The sequence below is a fragment of the Triticum aestivum genome, chromosome 4B (genome assembly GCF_018294505.1).
Source record: "Triticum aestivum cultivar Chinese Spring chromosome 4B, IWGSC CS RefSeq v2.1, whole genome shotgun sequence".
Taxonomy (NCBI): domain Eukaryota; kingdom Viridiplantae; phylum Streptophyta; class Magnoliopsida; order Poales; family Poaceae; genus Triticum; species Triticum aestivum.
This window is the reverse complement of record NC_057804.1, coordinates 297789440-297804593: the sequence shown is the minus strand read 5'-3', so window position 1 is coordinate 297804593 and position 15154 is coordinate 297789440. Positions and strand designations below refer to the sequence as shown.

General features: G+C 43.3%; 1 pseudogene; it reads left to right on the top strand.

The window, feature by feature from the left end:
* The first annotated feature begins 593 nt into the window (after positions 1-593).
* On the top strand, positions 594-1818 carry LOC123090083 (uncharacterized; annotated as a pseudogene).
* The last annotated feature ends 13336 nt before the right edge of the window (positions 1819-15154 follow it).

Genomic DNA, 15154 nt, shown 5'->3' with positions numbered 1-15154 from the left:
GTTTGTCGTTCCAGTATGCATCCTTGTGCACAATATGAGACCATTTCTTTTAATTTTTCATGTAAAAAAGTAGAAAATGACCCTCCCCTAAAAACTCATTTCTCATAACAAATTTTAAAAGATATTAGTCATATTCCAATTCCCAGTTTGTTAGTTTTCCTAAAAACTATGTCACATTTGGTGACACAATGAGAATGTTTCTTTTTGAATTTCTCATATCATAAAACTATTTCTATGATTCAACACCCTTTTTTGAAAAAATATGGTTCAACACCTTATTTTTAGTCGATTGCGACCAATTTAGAAGGTCATAACGTGTACTGGGTTCTGATTGGTCCATGGACATGTCACGCGAAGCATGCTCAAACGCCGTAGGATGCTCTCGGATCCGACGACAGCCCTTTCTTCCTCCCCCTCCCCCTATTTGTCTCAAAAAATAAAAAATAAAAAAGAAAACTCCCTCTCCCTCACGCGCTCCCCTCGTCTCCCACATCGCCACCGCCACCCCGCCGATCCCATCCCTCCCTGATTCAGGTGCGACCCTGCCGCCTGCGCCCGCGCTCCACCAGCCGCTCCTCCTCGCCTCCCAGAGGATGTCCGCCGCTCTTCCTCCGCCCGTCCCGAAGGCCTCAGTCGGCACCCTCCACCGCAGGGCCGCCGCGCTCGTCCCTCCCGCCGCAGGGGACAACATCCGGCAACGCCTGCGCCCGCAGCTGCCAGCCAACTACTTCACCAATGCCATCGTGCGAGACCTCGTGACGGTGCGCATGGGGGACGTGCTGTCGTAGCCGCTGGGGTTCGTGGCGGAGCAGATCAAGCGTGCAGTGGCGCGGGTGGACGACGCGTTTGTGTGCTCCGTCATCGACTACCTGGAGCTAGAGTCTATTGGTCCCCCCTTCGTCTCAAGGTAGGAACTCCCCGATTCGACCCCCCTCTCTCTGGATTTGATTTGGTGCTGCTTGACGAACCTTCTGTTGGTGCTACGCAGCGTGGATCTTGGCTGCCTACCTTCGGTCGCTGACCACGGGGCTTCTCCAGCCGGCGCGTCCACATCGGCCTCTGTGTCCTCCGGCGACCTCAGGAGCCTCGCCGCCTCAGGCCTCGAGTCGCTCAAGCGCCGCCTCGACGCGCTCCACGGCGACACTGCCCGTGACCTCGAGGCCTCCCACTCCCGGATCTCCAAGCGCATCAAGGTGAGCTCTCTGACTCTGATCCCGTTCCAGTCCAATCCATTTGCCATCCTTAGCACACCGATCGATCCTGTGATGTGATGTGATGGATCCCCTTCCATGTCCATGTGTGCTCTTCACGTCAGATGCAGACGCAGAGCTGCGTGCAGATGATGGAGGAGGCGGACAAGGAGCATAATAAGATGCTCGACAACTACTCCTAGCAAGCCGACGACATCAAGGTACCACTTCTCCTTCGATTCGATCCATGTTTGATCCAGTGCTGGTCGTGGGTGCATCTGAATTCCTTGTGGATTGGGAACCTGAAATTGCGACCCTATTGTCGGTGTGGATTCCTTGCAGGCATCATACAAGAAGTTGATGACAGACGTGCAGTCGTCTTCGTCTCGTGGTACTGCAGAGGCTCACCAAAGACATCTATCTTCTCAATTTTACTTCATCTCAGTCTTCAATTCAAGCCACTGTCTATAACAGTGGTTTATCATTTAGTACTGACTTGGTTCACAATGGTCAGTGTGCAAGGTGACCCTCCCTGACATGGCAAATGGCAAAGTCTATGGCCAGAGCTATCGGTGGCTTGCGCAGTCGCTACAACTTATTAGATGCACAACCGGACCATGCAGTTTAGTTGATTGTCATCCATGTCAACTTATTAGATGCACCATCCTTGTGCTAGTTAATTGCAACTTTTTGTACAGAATGTCAAGTTTCTCATTGAAAAAAACTAAGCATTTCAATACTATAGTTTTTTATGCCGATGACAACAATGAATGTAGTACTATGAAAAGATCAATTTTGTGCATACTATGGATTATAATACTACAGTCCTTACCTTTTCTTAATACAACAAAAATTCTTCTTGTTATGTATGCTCCATCCTAAGCATGTATATATACCCATTAGTTTGTGTTCTTGATATCTACCTGTAGTGTCATGAGGAATAAATCTCCTCACTTCATATGTTGCCCTATGGAATTCAGCAGACACTTTTTATCAACACTAAGTTCAGATTAATAGGCGCTGCCTAACATACCTAAGAGTGTAGCATGTTGTGAAGTGATGCCGCAACTCCAGAGTAGACAATTATAACATATTAGTAAAATCAGTATGCATACCTGACTTGTATGTATTTTTTCAAGGTCTATACAAGTGCCATCTTTGTCTGGCAACATCTTTTTATCTTGTTATTTTAGTCCATGAGTGTTGTGTTGGAGCATCACTGACTTGTATGGTTTTGTTAAAGGCCTATAGAAGTGCCATCTTTGACTGGCAACATCTGCCTCCTATGTCATGTCATGTATCTATTTGACCTTACTAGTTTTAAGTGAATGATGTATTACTTACAAGTGTCAATGTACTGATGCAAATAGTGATTATTTACTTGTGACTAATCTGTTTTCCATCTCATTTATAGGAGTTCCCGAAATGCCCGACTCCGGCCCCGTCCTCCCCGACGCTTGGTCATGGCCCTGTGCACGGCGGACGCGTCTTGGTCGCTTCCTCCGAGAACCTTGTCCCCTCAATCTTGGTGCGGCAGGGGGCGCGATCCGCCGGCGGGCATCAAGGCCATGGCTTGGACCTTGCTGCCCTCTACCAAGGAAGGAGCAAGCTCGTGTAGATGACGGCGGCTGTGCTCCATGCTCGCACAGATGTTGGCTGGATTGCTGCCCCTGTTGTACAGTACACTATAGGTGAGAAGATCCAAGCCAGTCCATCTGTCTCTTTGATTGATGGATTCAAACCATGCCATCCGTCAGTACGTACGTATGTGTAGGATTTAACAAAATCATGTCTTATTACACCACTGCAGTACACGCTATGTATCTATCATTGGTGGACAACATCATTCAACAGTTTAGTTTGGTGATGATTACCTAGTTTGCAGAAAGGAATGCACTAGGTAGTACTAGTATAAATTAGCCACATTGACTATCTGCCTGCCTGCCTAATTGAACGAATCGATCTGATTAGTATGTTTGCTGCCATTTTGTTAGTCTGCAGAAGCATATCTAGTTTGTTAGTCAGCCACTTTTTTGCTAGAACCATAAATCCTGATGCATGCTGATTATGGTCTGGTTTGTTAGATATGTTCTGCTATTGCTTAAAATTTGACTGGATTCTGAATGTGTATCTGCTGTGTATCTGCTGTTGCCTGGATTCTGAATGAACATGTCAGTATACTATATACCCGAAAAAACATGCTTACAGTTCTTTTCATTTCCATGAACAATTTAGTTAGAGTTGCACATGTCAGTATACTATATACCAAAAAAAATCCTAGCTAGTGAGAACATTTGTCACTCCATGAACACATACTGGTTAGTGTTAGTCATACTATTTATCTACATGGCATCTGATGTCAATTCTTGCTTATAAGTTATTGGATCACTCCATGAACACATTCTTATTCTTATATTTTCATTCTTATTCTTTGCACAGGTGAAGTGTGAATCCAAGGCCGAAGCTGTGAATCATATCAACAAAGAGGAGCATATTATGTGTTGTAATTGTACGCATATCTGGGTTGTAGTATACTGAAGTGTAATAGACTAATGTAGTCTTGTTTTGGACGAATTTCATTTGCTCTCTAGTCTGTTCAAAACAATGATTGTGTATGTGATTTGAATACCCTTGAAATGGAAACCTGACAAGAGGGTCCAAGTTATAATGGTTGTTTGACAAATTTCGAAATTTTTGACATGTGGGACATATTTTGAGATAAGCATGACATGTGGGGCTGGCTTACTAGTGGAACCCCAATGTATAAGGGCTGAAAGTAGAAAAATCAATGGACTAAAAAGGCTACGGCCCAAAAATAAAATGGCTTAAATGTTGGGCCTGGCCCATGTAGTTGACCAAAATTAATCAAGAAAAAATATATAAAAAGGCCGAATTGTTGGTCTAGGCCCACGTAGAAAACCGAATTGGACCGGGCTGAATCTTGTGCCACATCAGCTGGCCACGCTGGATGCCTACGTGGCCTGGGGAGGTTGCTAGTGACCAAAACGCCACAGTGGACATATTTTGGTCATAAACGTCTTCGACCATTGCAGAAGAAAGGTCGCTATATTCAGTTTACGACTGCAAGCTTTTGACCTTCTCTTTTTGGTCACAAAAAGGTCACAAATGAAAAACCATGACCTTTCAGTGACCAATAGTGGTGGTCACAAGTTGACATATTTCTTGTAGTGATGGAACACCAGTTTCCGAAAGGATTTAAACCTGTAAACATCGAATAGTACGATGGAACGACGGTTCTGGCCGTCTGGATTGAAGATTTTCTTCTCCACATTTACATGGCTCGAGGAGATGATCTCCACGCCATCAAATATCTTCCTCTAAAGCTAAAAGGACCGTCACAGCACTGGCTAAACAGCCTCCCAGAAAACTCCATTGGAACCTGGAAAGACATGGAAGATGCTTTTAGGGCTAACTTTCAGGGCACTTATGTCCGGCCACCGGATGCTGACGACTTGAGTCACATAATTCAGCAGCCAGGCTAATCAGCTCACAAGCTTTGGAATTGGTTCTTAACTAAAAAGAACCAGATTGTAGGCTGTCCGCACGCCGAAGCCTTAGAGGCCTTTAAGCACATTGTCTGTGACGAATGGCTTGCCCGACACCTTGGGCAGGAAAAGCCGAAGACCATGGCAACCTTAACGGCACTAATGACCCGCTTCTGTGCGGGCAAAGATAGCTGGCTAGCTCGTAGAAGCAACATCTCAGGTGACCCCGACACCTCTTAGGTGTGGGGCGGCATTGGTAAACTCGCTGAAATAAAAACAAACGTCGGAACAACAACGACGACACAGAGGATATGTCAGTCAATGCCGGATTCAGTGGTCCCAAGTCCGGTCAGTGGAAGAAACCTTTCAAAGGCAACAAAGGCGGGCCATCTAGCTTAGATAAAATCCTTGAGAGGCCCTGTCAGATTCATGGCACACCCGATAAGCCTGCAAACCACACCAACAGGAATTGTTGGGTTTTCAAACAGGCCTGCAAGATAAATACCGAACATAAGGGAAAAGGGCCTCCAAGTGAAGACGAGGACGAGCCTCGTCAGCCGAACACCGGGGGTCAGAAGCAGTTTCCCCCCAAGGTGAAAACAGCGAACATGATATATGTCACTAATATTCCCAAAAGGGAGCGCAAGCATGCACTACAGGACGTCTATGCCGTAGAGCCTGTCGCCCCCCCCTCCCCAAGTTTAACCCATGGTCAGCCTGTCCGATCACCTTTGATCACAGGGACCACCCAACTAGTATCCGTCACAGGGGTTCGGCCCTGGTTCTTGATCCAATCATTGACGGATACCACCTCACTAGAGTCCTCATGGACGGAGGAAGCAGTCTCAACTTGATTTATCAAGATACTGTCCGTAAGATGGGGATCGACCCATCACGAATCAAGCCTAGTAACACTACCTTTAAAGGTGTGATAGCAGGAGTGGAGGCCCGTTGTATGGGCTTACTTACGCTGGAGGTATTATTCGGCTCTAAAGAAAACTTTCACAGCGAAGAGTTAATCTTCGACATCGTCATTTTCCGCAGTGGCTACCATGCACTACTCGGACGAACTGCGTTCGCCCGCTTCAATGCAGTCCTGCACTACGCTTACTTGAAGCTTAAGATGTCTGGACCTCGCGGCGTTATTACAGTCGATGGTATGGAGCTCTCACTCCATACTGAAGAACACATTGCGGCCCTTGTAGCCAAAGTATATGGCGGCATTATCAAGCCGAACTGTTCACGGGCTAACAAAGCCAACGACGTATCCAAACGAGTCTAGTCCGCACATAATAGTGATAAATCAATGGATCTAGACCTTGATTAGCAGTTCGGCCTCCGCTGATCGCCCCACCAGGTCGTGGCTTATGTACCGCGCGTACATAATTACGCACTAAAAATACCTTGGGTGGCACAGGAGGCACACTATGGAATAGGTTCATTACACGGCTTAACCATAATTGCATCGCATATATCCTTTTCCTTTTAATGCAGGTTCATCGAGAGCCCTACTTACAAGATGGTTGTCGCGGGAGATCCTTTTAAGGTTGGCACGTCCCAACCATCAAACACTCCTCTTAAAGGACTTACTACTAAGGAGGAAAGGCGCAGACATGCGGCAGGGCATCATTGGGGTTTCTTTCCCGAACTACAATTTTTAGGCCCTATGTTAGACTTTTCCCTTATGTATAATCTTTTCTTTTTCTCTTTGAACATGTAATATGACCTTAATATTGAATGGCATTGCCTGTCATCAACATATCAATAAAGATATAAGAGACGCAGATGATTATTACCTTCTTGGTTGGGTCTTGGTTTTTTCCCATGTCATCTGTGCTCCCCCTTACGTCTGACTAACACACCTGGTTCGAAGCGGCCATCATACCAGGGGCTGTATTCATCTCCGCAAAATTCTTAAGTCAGAACACCTATAGGGAAGTGTTCGGCGTCCCGGATATGGCATTATATGCATCGGCTCCGAATCATGCCTATGGTCTATAGTTGGGTTGCCCGGCTCCTGTGTTTACCACCTTACATTCCGCAAGTTCGGCTAAGGTTGTAAAGGGAGAACTACTGCGATTGTATTTCCAGGTCGTCCAGTCAAGTACCTCAGTAGAGAAAGCCGAAAACTGACTGTCACGATAAGCGAGAGCGGGTCAGCAATCCGGTGACTTAGTTTTATACTATGAATCGTTCACGATTTATGCCGTGTTATGCGAGGGGCTGGGATTTTGACCAGCCGTGTTGCAAAGGCGCCGCACTCCGGATTGCCGATCATGCAACAAGGGGCTAGTACTTAGCGCCACCAATGGACTCTTATGGCTAAGTGAAAGTACTAAAGCCGCATAGTCTGTTTGCCTAGTTCACTCTGTAAGACGCTTCCTACATCGGACCAAGACATTGGATTAAGTGATGTCATGTGTTCCCGAACTCCCCTGTAATATTTACGTGGGGGCTGAAGCCAATGACTGGTAAACTTTTAGACATATAAACGGCCAAAATAGGACGATAAACCAATAATAAAAAGCATAACCATTTTTTACATCACGAATTCATTGCATGACTCTTACAAACTGGACAGAACTACTCAAATAGAATGTCCTTGGAGCACTGGCCTTCTACAATACGGGCTCCCTCGAGGACCTCGTCGAAGTACCTCTCCGGTCGACGGTGCTCCTTGCCCTCAGGTGGCCCTACGGTGGCAATCTCGGTGGCCTTCATCTTCGCCCACTGCACCTTGACGCGGGCGAAGGTCATCCAAGCACCTTCGATGCAGGACGACCTATCGGATTACGGGTTCCGCAAACCCCAGAAAGGTTCAAACTCTGGGGTGTGTGCTTAGATCTCAACCTAGCTAGCCTGCCTACTCGCAATCCTCCTAAGCCTAGCGCATCAGGCTCAAAGAGACAAAGAGACACAACAGTTTATCCTGGTTCGGGCCACCTTGCGGTGTAATACCCTACTCCAGTGTTTTCGTGGATTTCCTCGAAGGGCTGAGGATGAACTAGTATAGTGGATGAACTGGCCTTAGGAGGTGAGGTGTTCTTGAGATCCACAGAGCTGGTGAGGTGGTCGGGTGAGAATGGATCCGATCCACGTTTATGGTGGTGGCTAAGTCCTATTTATAGTGGCCTTGGTCATCTTCGCAAATTTTGGTGGGAAGGGATCCCACAACAGCCAGATTTGAAAGGGGACAAGTAGTATATCCTATCCTGACTGAAGTAGTCTTCTCCTGCGAAAAGCCTCTGGTCGTGACGCTGCGGTGGGCTCGGTGATGACCTCCATCCGCCGTCCTTGTGGTTTTGGTCTTGTTGCACCAGAATGGAAACCTTTAGCTGAGTCCTCGGGACTCTGTGCCTGCGGCTTGTCTCCCTTGCACCGAAGAGGAAACTGGCGCTCTATGACCGCTTGCGCCCGCCTGACGCCCGCCTGGCCTTGGTTGTCATGGCTTACGTCAGCCGAGCCTCGTGAGGTGCACCTTGTATAGAACTCTCCGCCCCTGGGAGCCAGCCTGAGGAGGCCGGTCCCCTCGGGGGTCTTGGTGTCGTCCGCCTTGCAAGGCTTGGCCCCTCGCGAGGGTCTTGAATCGTTGATGCTGAAGCTGGGCCGTACCAAGCCGTTGATGGAGTCATGTGCTACGTCTTGAGCTTGTGTTAGTTTTCCTTGAAGAGCAAAGGGTGATGCAGCAATAGTAGCATAAGTATTTCCCTCAGTTTTTGAGAACCAAGGTATCAATCCAGTAGGAGGCTCCTCAAAAGTCCCACACACCTACACAAACAAACAAAGAACTCGCAACCAACGCAATAAAGGGGTTGTCAATCCCTTCACGGACACTTGCGAAAGTGAGATCTGATAGAGATAGTATGATAAGATAAATATATTTTTGGTATTTTTTAATATAGATGCAAAAAGTGAAGATGCAAATAAACGTAGATTGGAAGCAAATATGATAAGAGATAGACTCGGGGGCCATAGGTTTCACTAGTGGCTTCTCTCAAAATAGTATAAGTATTACAGTGGGTGAACAAATTACTGTCGAGCAATTGATAGAAAAGCGAATAATTATGAGATTATCTAGGCATGATCATGTATATAGGCATCACGTCCACAACAAGTAGACCGACTCCTGCCTGCATCTACTACTATTACTCCAGACATCGACCGACTCCTGCCTGCATCTAGAGTATTAAGTTCATACAGAACAGAGTAACGCATTAAGCAAGATGACATGATGTAGAGGGATAAACTCAAGCAATATGATATAAACCCCATCTTTTTATCCTCGATGGCAACAATACAATACGTGCCTTGCACCCCTACTATCACTGGGTAAGGAGACCGCAAGATTGAACGCAAAGCTAAGCACTTCTCCCATGGCAAGAAATATCAATATAGTATGTCAAAACAAACTGATAATTTGAAGAGACTTGCAAAGATAACTCAATCATACATAAAAGAATTTAGAGAAGATTCAAATATTATTCAGAGATAAACTTGATCATAAACCCACAATTCATCGGATCTCGACAAACACACCGCAAAAAGAGTTTACATCAAATAGATCTCCACAAGAGAGGGGGAGAACATTGTATTAAGATCAAAAAAGAGAGAAGAAGCCATCTAGCTAATAACTATGGACCCGAAGGTTTGTGGTAAACTACTCAAAACTCATTGGAGTGGCAAGGATGTTGATGTAGATGCCCTCCATGGTCGATTACCCCTCCGGCAGAGTGTCGACGAAGGCTCCAAGATGAGATCTCGCGGATACAGAAGGTTACAGCAGTGGAAATTGTGTTTAGTTGGCTCCGTGGATGTTTTCAGGGTACATAGGCTTATATAGGAGGAAGAAGTACATCGGTGGACGCCCGAGGGGCCCGCGAAACGGGGGGCGCGCCCTATAGGGGGGGCCTCCTATCTCGTGGAGGCCTCGGCTGCTTCTTGACTTGCACTCCAAGTCCTCTGGATCACGTTTATTACAAAAATCACGCTCCCGAAGGTTTCATTCCATTTGGACTCCATTTGATATTCCTTTTCTTCGAAATACTGAAATAGGCAAAAAAAACAGCAATACGGGTTGGGCCTCCAGTTAGTAGGTTAGTCCCTAAAATGATATAAATGTGTAAAATAAAGCCCATAAACATCCAAAAGGGGTAATATAATAGCATGGAACAATAAAAAATTATAGATACGTTGGAGACGTATCAAGCATCCCCAAGCTTAATTCCTGCTCGTCCTCGAGTAGGTAAATGATAAAAAGAGAATTTTTGATGTGGAATGCTACCTAGCATAATTCTCAATGTGATTTTCTTTATTGTGGCATGAATGTTCATATCCAAATGATTCAAAATAAAAGTTCATATTGATAAAAGAAATAGTAACACTTCAAGCATACTAATCAAAGTAATCATGTCTTATCAAAATAGCATGGCAAAAGAAAGTTCATCCGTACAAAATCATATAGTTAGGCTGTGCTTCATTTTCGCCACACAAAGATGTTCCCAACTTCTATACCCCCAATGACAAGCCAAGCAATTGTTTCATACTTAAATAATCTCAAACTTTTTCAACCTTCACGCAATACATGAGTGTAAGCCATGGATATAGCACTATGGGTGGAATAGAATATGATGATGGGGATTGTGTGGAGAAGACAAAAAAGGAGGAAGTCTCACATTGACGAGGATAATCAACGGGCTATGGAGATGCCCATCAATTGATGTCAACATGAGGAGTAGGGATTGCCATGCAACGGATGCACTAGAGCTATAAATGAATGCTCAACAAAAGAAAACTAGTGGGTGTGCATCCAACTTGCTTGCTGATAAAGACATAGGGCATTTGAGGAAGCCCATCGTAGGAATATACAAGCCAATTTCTATAATGAAAAATTCCCACTAGTATGACAAAGACAACTTATGAGAATCACTATATGAAAAACATGGTGCTACTTTGAAGCACAATATATGAGACTCACTACATGAAGAACAAGGTGCTACTTTGAAGCACAAGTGTGGAAAAAGAAATAGTAACATTGCCCTTTTTATTTATTTTCCCCTTTTTTTCTTTTTTCTATCTTTCTTTTTGGGCCTTTCTTTTTTTTATTTTGGCCTTTCTTCTTTCTTTTCTTTTTTTCTTTGGGCAATGCTCTAATATTGATGATCATCACACTTCTATTGATTACAACATATGAATTACAACTCGAAACTAGAACAAGATATGACTCTATATGAATGCCTCCGGCGGTGTACCGGGATAGTGCAATGAATCAAGAGTGACATGTATGAAAGATAATGCATGGTGGCTTTGCCACAAATACGATGTCAACTACATGATCATGCGATGGCAATATGACAAAAGCAAAGTATGTCATGATGATGATGAATGGAACGGTGGAAAGTTGCATGGCAATATATCTCGGAAAGGCTATGGAAATGCCATAATAGGTAGGTATGGTGTCTGTTTTGAGGAAGATATAAGGAGGTTTATGTGTGATAGAGCGTATCGTATCACGGGGTTTGGATGCACCGGCGAAGTTTGCACCAACTCTCAAGGTGAGAAAGGGCAATACACGGTACCGAAGAGGCTAGCAATGGTGGAAAGGTAAAAGTGCGTATAATCCATGGACTCAACATTAGTCAAAAGAACTCATATACTTATTGCAAAAAGTTCGAAGTCATAAAAAATCAATTACTATGCGCATGCTCCTACGGGGATAGATTGGTAGGAAAAGACCATCGCTCGTCCCCGACCGCCACTCATAAGGATGCACAAGCCAGGTACACTTCATGTTTCAAATTTGTTACACAACTTTAACCATACGTGCATGCTACGAGACTCGCTAACTTCAACAGAAGCATTCTTTAAATTCATCATCACCCAACTAGCATGACTTTAATATCACTACCTCCCTATCTCAAAACAATTATCAAGTATCAAATTGATCATAGCATCCAATTCACTTCCTATGATACTTTTTATTATACCCAACTTGGATGCCTACCATTCTAGGACCAATTTTATAACCATAGCAAATACCATGCTGTTCTAAAAGACTCTCAAAATAATATCAGTGAAGCATGAGAGACTAGCAATTTCTTCAAAATTAATACACCACCGTGCTCTAAAAGATATAAGTGAAGCACTAGAGCAAAATCTATCAAGCTCAAAAGATATAAGTGAAGCACAAAGAGTATTCTAGCAAATTCTAATCAAATAGGCTTCTCCCAAAAGGTGTGTACAGCAAGGATGATTGTGGTAAACTAAAAAAGCAAAGACTAATATAATACACGACGCTCCAAGCAAAACACATATCATGTGCCGAATAAAAATATAGCTCCAAGTAAAGTTACCAATGAACGGAGATGAAAGAGGGGATGCCTTCCCGGGGCATCCCCAAGCTTAGGATTTTGGCTATTCTTGAATATCTTGGGGTGCCTTGGGCATCCCCAAGCTTAGGCTCTTGCCACTCCTTATTCCATAGTCCATAAAAGCTTTACCCAAAACTTGAAAACTTCACAACACAAAACTCAACAGGAAATCTTATAAGCTCCGTTAGTGAAAGAACACAAAACCACCACATAACATACTGTAATTAACTCATTATTTATTTATTTTGGTGTTAAACCTACTGTATTCCAACTTCTCTATGGTTTATAAACTAATTTACTAGCCATAGATGCATCAAAATAAGCAAACAACACAGGAAAAACAAATCAGTCAAAAACCGAACAGTCTAGAAATCTGTAACTAACGCAAACTTCAGGAAATCTTAAAATCCTACCAAAATAGGAAGTCCTGGAAATTTTGTTTATTGATCAGCAGCAAAAATAATCAACGCAAAATCACGTTTCTGCGATTTAACAAAACTAAATTCGTGTGCGCAAAGTTTCTGTTTTTCAGCAGAATCAAATCAACTATCATCATAGGTTATCCTATAGGTCCTACTTGGCACAAACACTAATTAAAAGCTAAAAACACATCTAAACATAAGGTAGATGCAAGATTTATTAAATAACAGGAAGGAAAAATATTGGGTTGTCTCCCAACAAGCGCTTTTCTTTAAAGCCTTTTAGCTAGGCATTGATAATTTTAATGATGCTCACATGAAAGACAAGAATTGAAGCGCAAAGAAAGCATCATGAAACATGTGACAAACACATCTAAGTCTAACATACTTCCTATGCATAGGCATATTATAATCAAACAAATTTTCAAGCCAAGCCAACACTAGAATATGCAAGGAAGAAGAAAGAGACGATAGCAATCTCAACATGAAGAGAGGTAATTTAGTAAGATAAAAATTTCTATGACCATATTTTCATCTCTCATATTAATTTCATGTAGGATCATAGGAAAATTCAACAAAATAGCTATCAGATAATATATACTCAACACGATCCACATGCATGCAAAGTTGACACTCTTCTAAGAGAGTGGGATTAACATTAACTAAAGTCATGAACTCTCCAAACCCACTTTTATCTAAAATTTCATAAGATTGATCAAAATCCAAATATGTGGGATCTAAAGTTGACACTCTTCCAAACCCACTTCCAATAATATTGCAAACACTATTATCAATCTCATATTCATCATGGGGGTTAAATAAATTTTCAAGGTTATAAGAAGAATCACCCCAATCATGATCATTGAAACAAGTAGTAGACGTAGCAAAACTAGCATCCCCAAGCTTACGATTTTGCATATTATTAGCACAATTGACATCAAGAGAATTTATAGGAAAATCATTGCAATCATGATTTTTATTCAAGGAGTTATTGTGAATCTATTCATAAATTTCTTCATCATAATTTTCAGATTTACAAAATTGGAGCAAAGCTTTATAAAGATAATCCAGTGCACAAAACTCACTAGCAATTGGTTCATCATAATTGGATCTCTTAAAAATATTAGCAAGCGGATGAGGATCCATAGATCTTAGGTTCTCTGTTTAGCAATAAATAAGCATCTATTCCAACCAAACGAGCAAACGAAAGGGCAAGCAAAAAAGAGAGAGAGGAGATTGGGAAAGAGAGGGCGAATAAAACGGCAAGGGTGATGTGGGGGAGAGCAAAACGTGAGGCAAATGGCAAATAATGTAAATGCGAGGGAGATGAGTTTGTGATGGGTACTTGCTATGTCTTGATTTGAGCGAAGACCTCCCCGGCAACGGCACCAAAAATCCTTCTTGCTACGTCTTGAGCTTGCGTTGGTTTTCCTTGAAGGGGAAAGGGTGATGCAGCAATAGTAGCGTAAGTATTTCCCTCAGTTTTTGAGAACCAAGGTATCAATGCAGTAGGAGGCTCCTCAAAAGTCCCACGCACCTACACAAACAAACAAAGAACTCGCAACCAACGCAATAAAGGGGTTGTCAATCCCTTCACGACCACTTGCAAAATTGAGATATGATAGAGATAGTATGATAAGATAAATATATTTTTGGTATTTTATAATATAGATGCAGAAAGTAAAGATGCAAATAAAAGTAGATTGGAAGCAAATATGATAAGAGATAGACCCGGGGGCCATAGGTTTAACTTGTGGTTTCTCTCAAAATAGCATAAGTATTACGGAGGGTGAACAAATTACAGTCGAGCAATTGATAGAAAAGCGAATAATTATGAGATTATCTAGGCATGATCATGTATATAGGCATCACGTCCGCAACAAGTAGACCGACTCCTGCCTGCATCTACTACTATTACTCCACACATCGACCGACTCCTGCTTGCATCTAGAGTATTAAGTTCATAAAGAACAGAGTAACGCATTAAGCAAGATGACATGATGTAGAGGGATAAACTCAAGCAATATAATATAAACCCCATCTTTTTATCCTCGATGGCAACAATACAATACATGCCTTGCAACCCCTGCTGTCACTGGGTAAGGACACCGCAAGATTGAACCCAAAGCTAAGCACTTCTCCCATGGCAAGAAAGATCAATCTAGTAGGCCAAACCAAACTGATAATTCGAAGAGACTTGCAAAGATAACTCAATCATACATAAAAGAATTCAGAGAAGATTCAAATATTATTCATAGATAAACTTGATCATAAACCCACAATTCATTGGATCTCGACAAACACACCGCAAAAAGAGTTTACATCGAATAGATCTCCACAAGAGAGGGGGAGAACATTGTATTGACATCCAAAAAGAGACAAGAAGCCATCTAGCTAATAACTATGGACCCAAAGGTCTGTGGTAAACTACTCACAACTCATCGGAGGGGCAAGGATGTTGATGTAGAAGCCCTGCATGGTCGATTCCCCCTCCAACAGAGTGTCCGCTTCTCCAAGATGAGATCTCGCGGATACAGAAGGTTATGGCGGTGGAAATTGTGATTTGTTGGCTCCCTGGATGTTTTCAGGGTACGTAGGCTTATATAGGAGGAAGAAGTACGTCGGTGGATGCCCGAGGGGCCCATAAGACGGGGGGCGTCCTCCTATCTCGT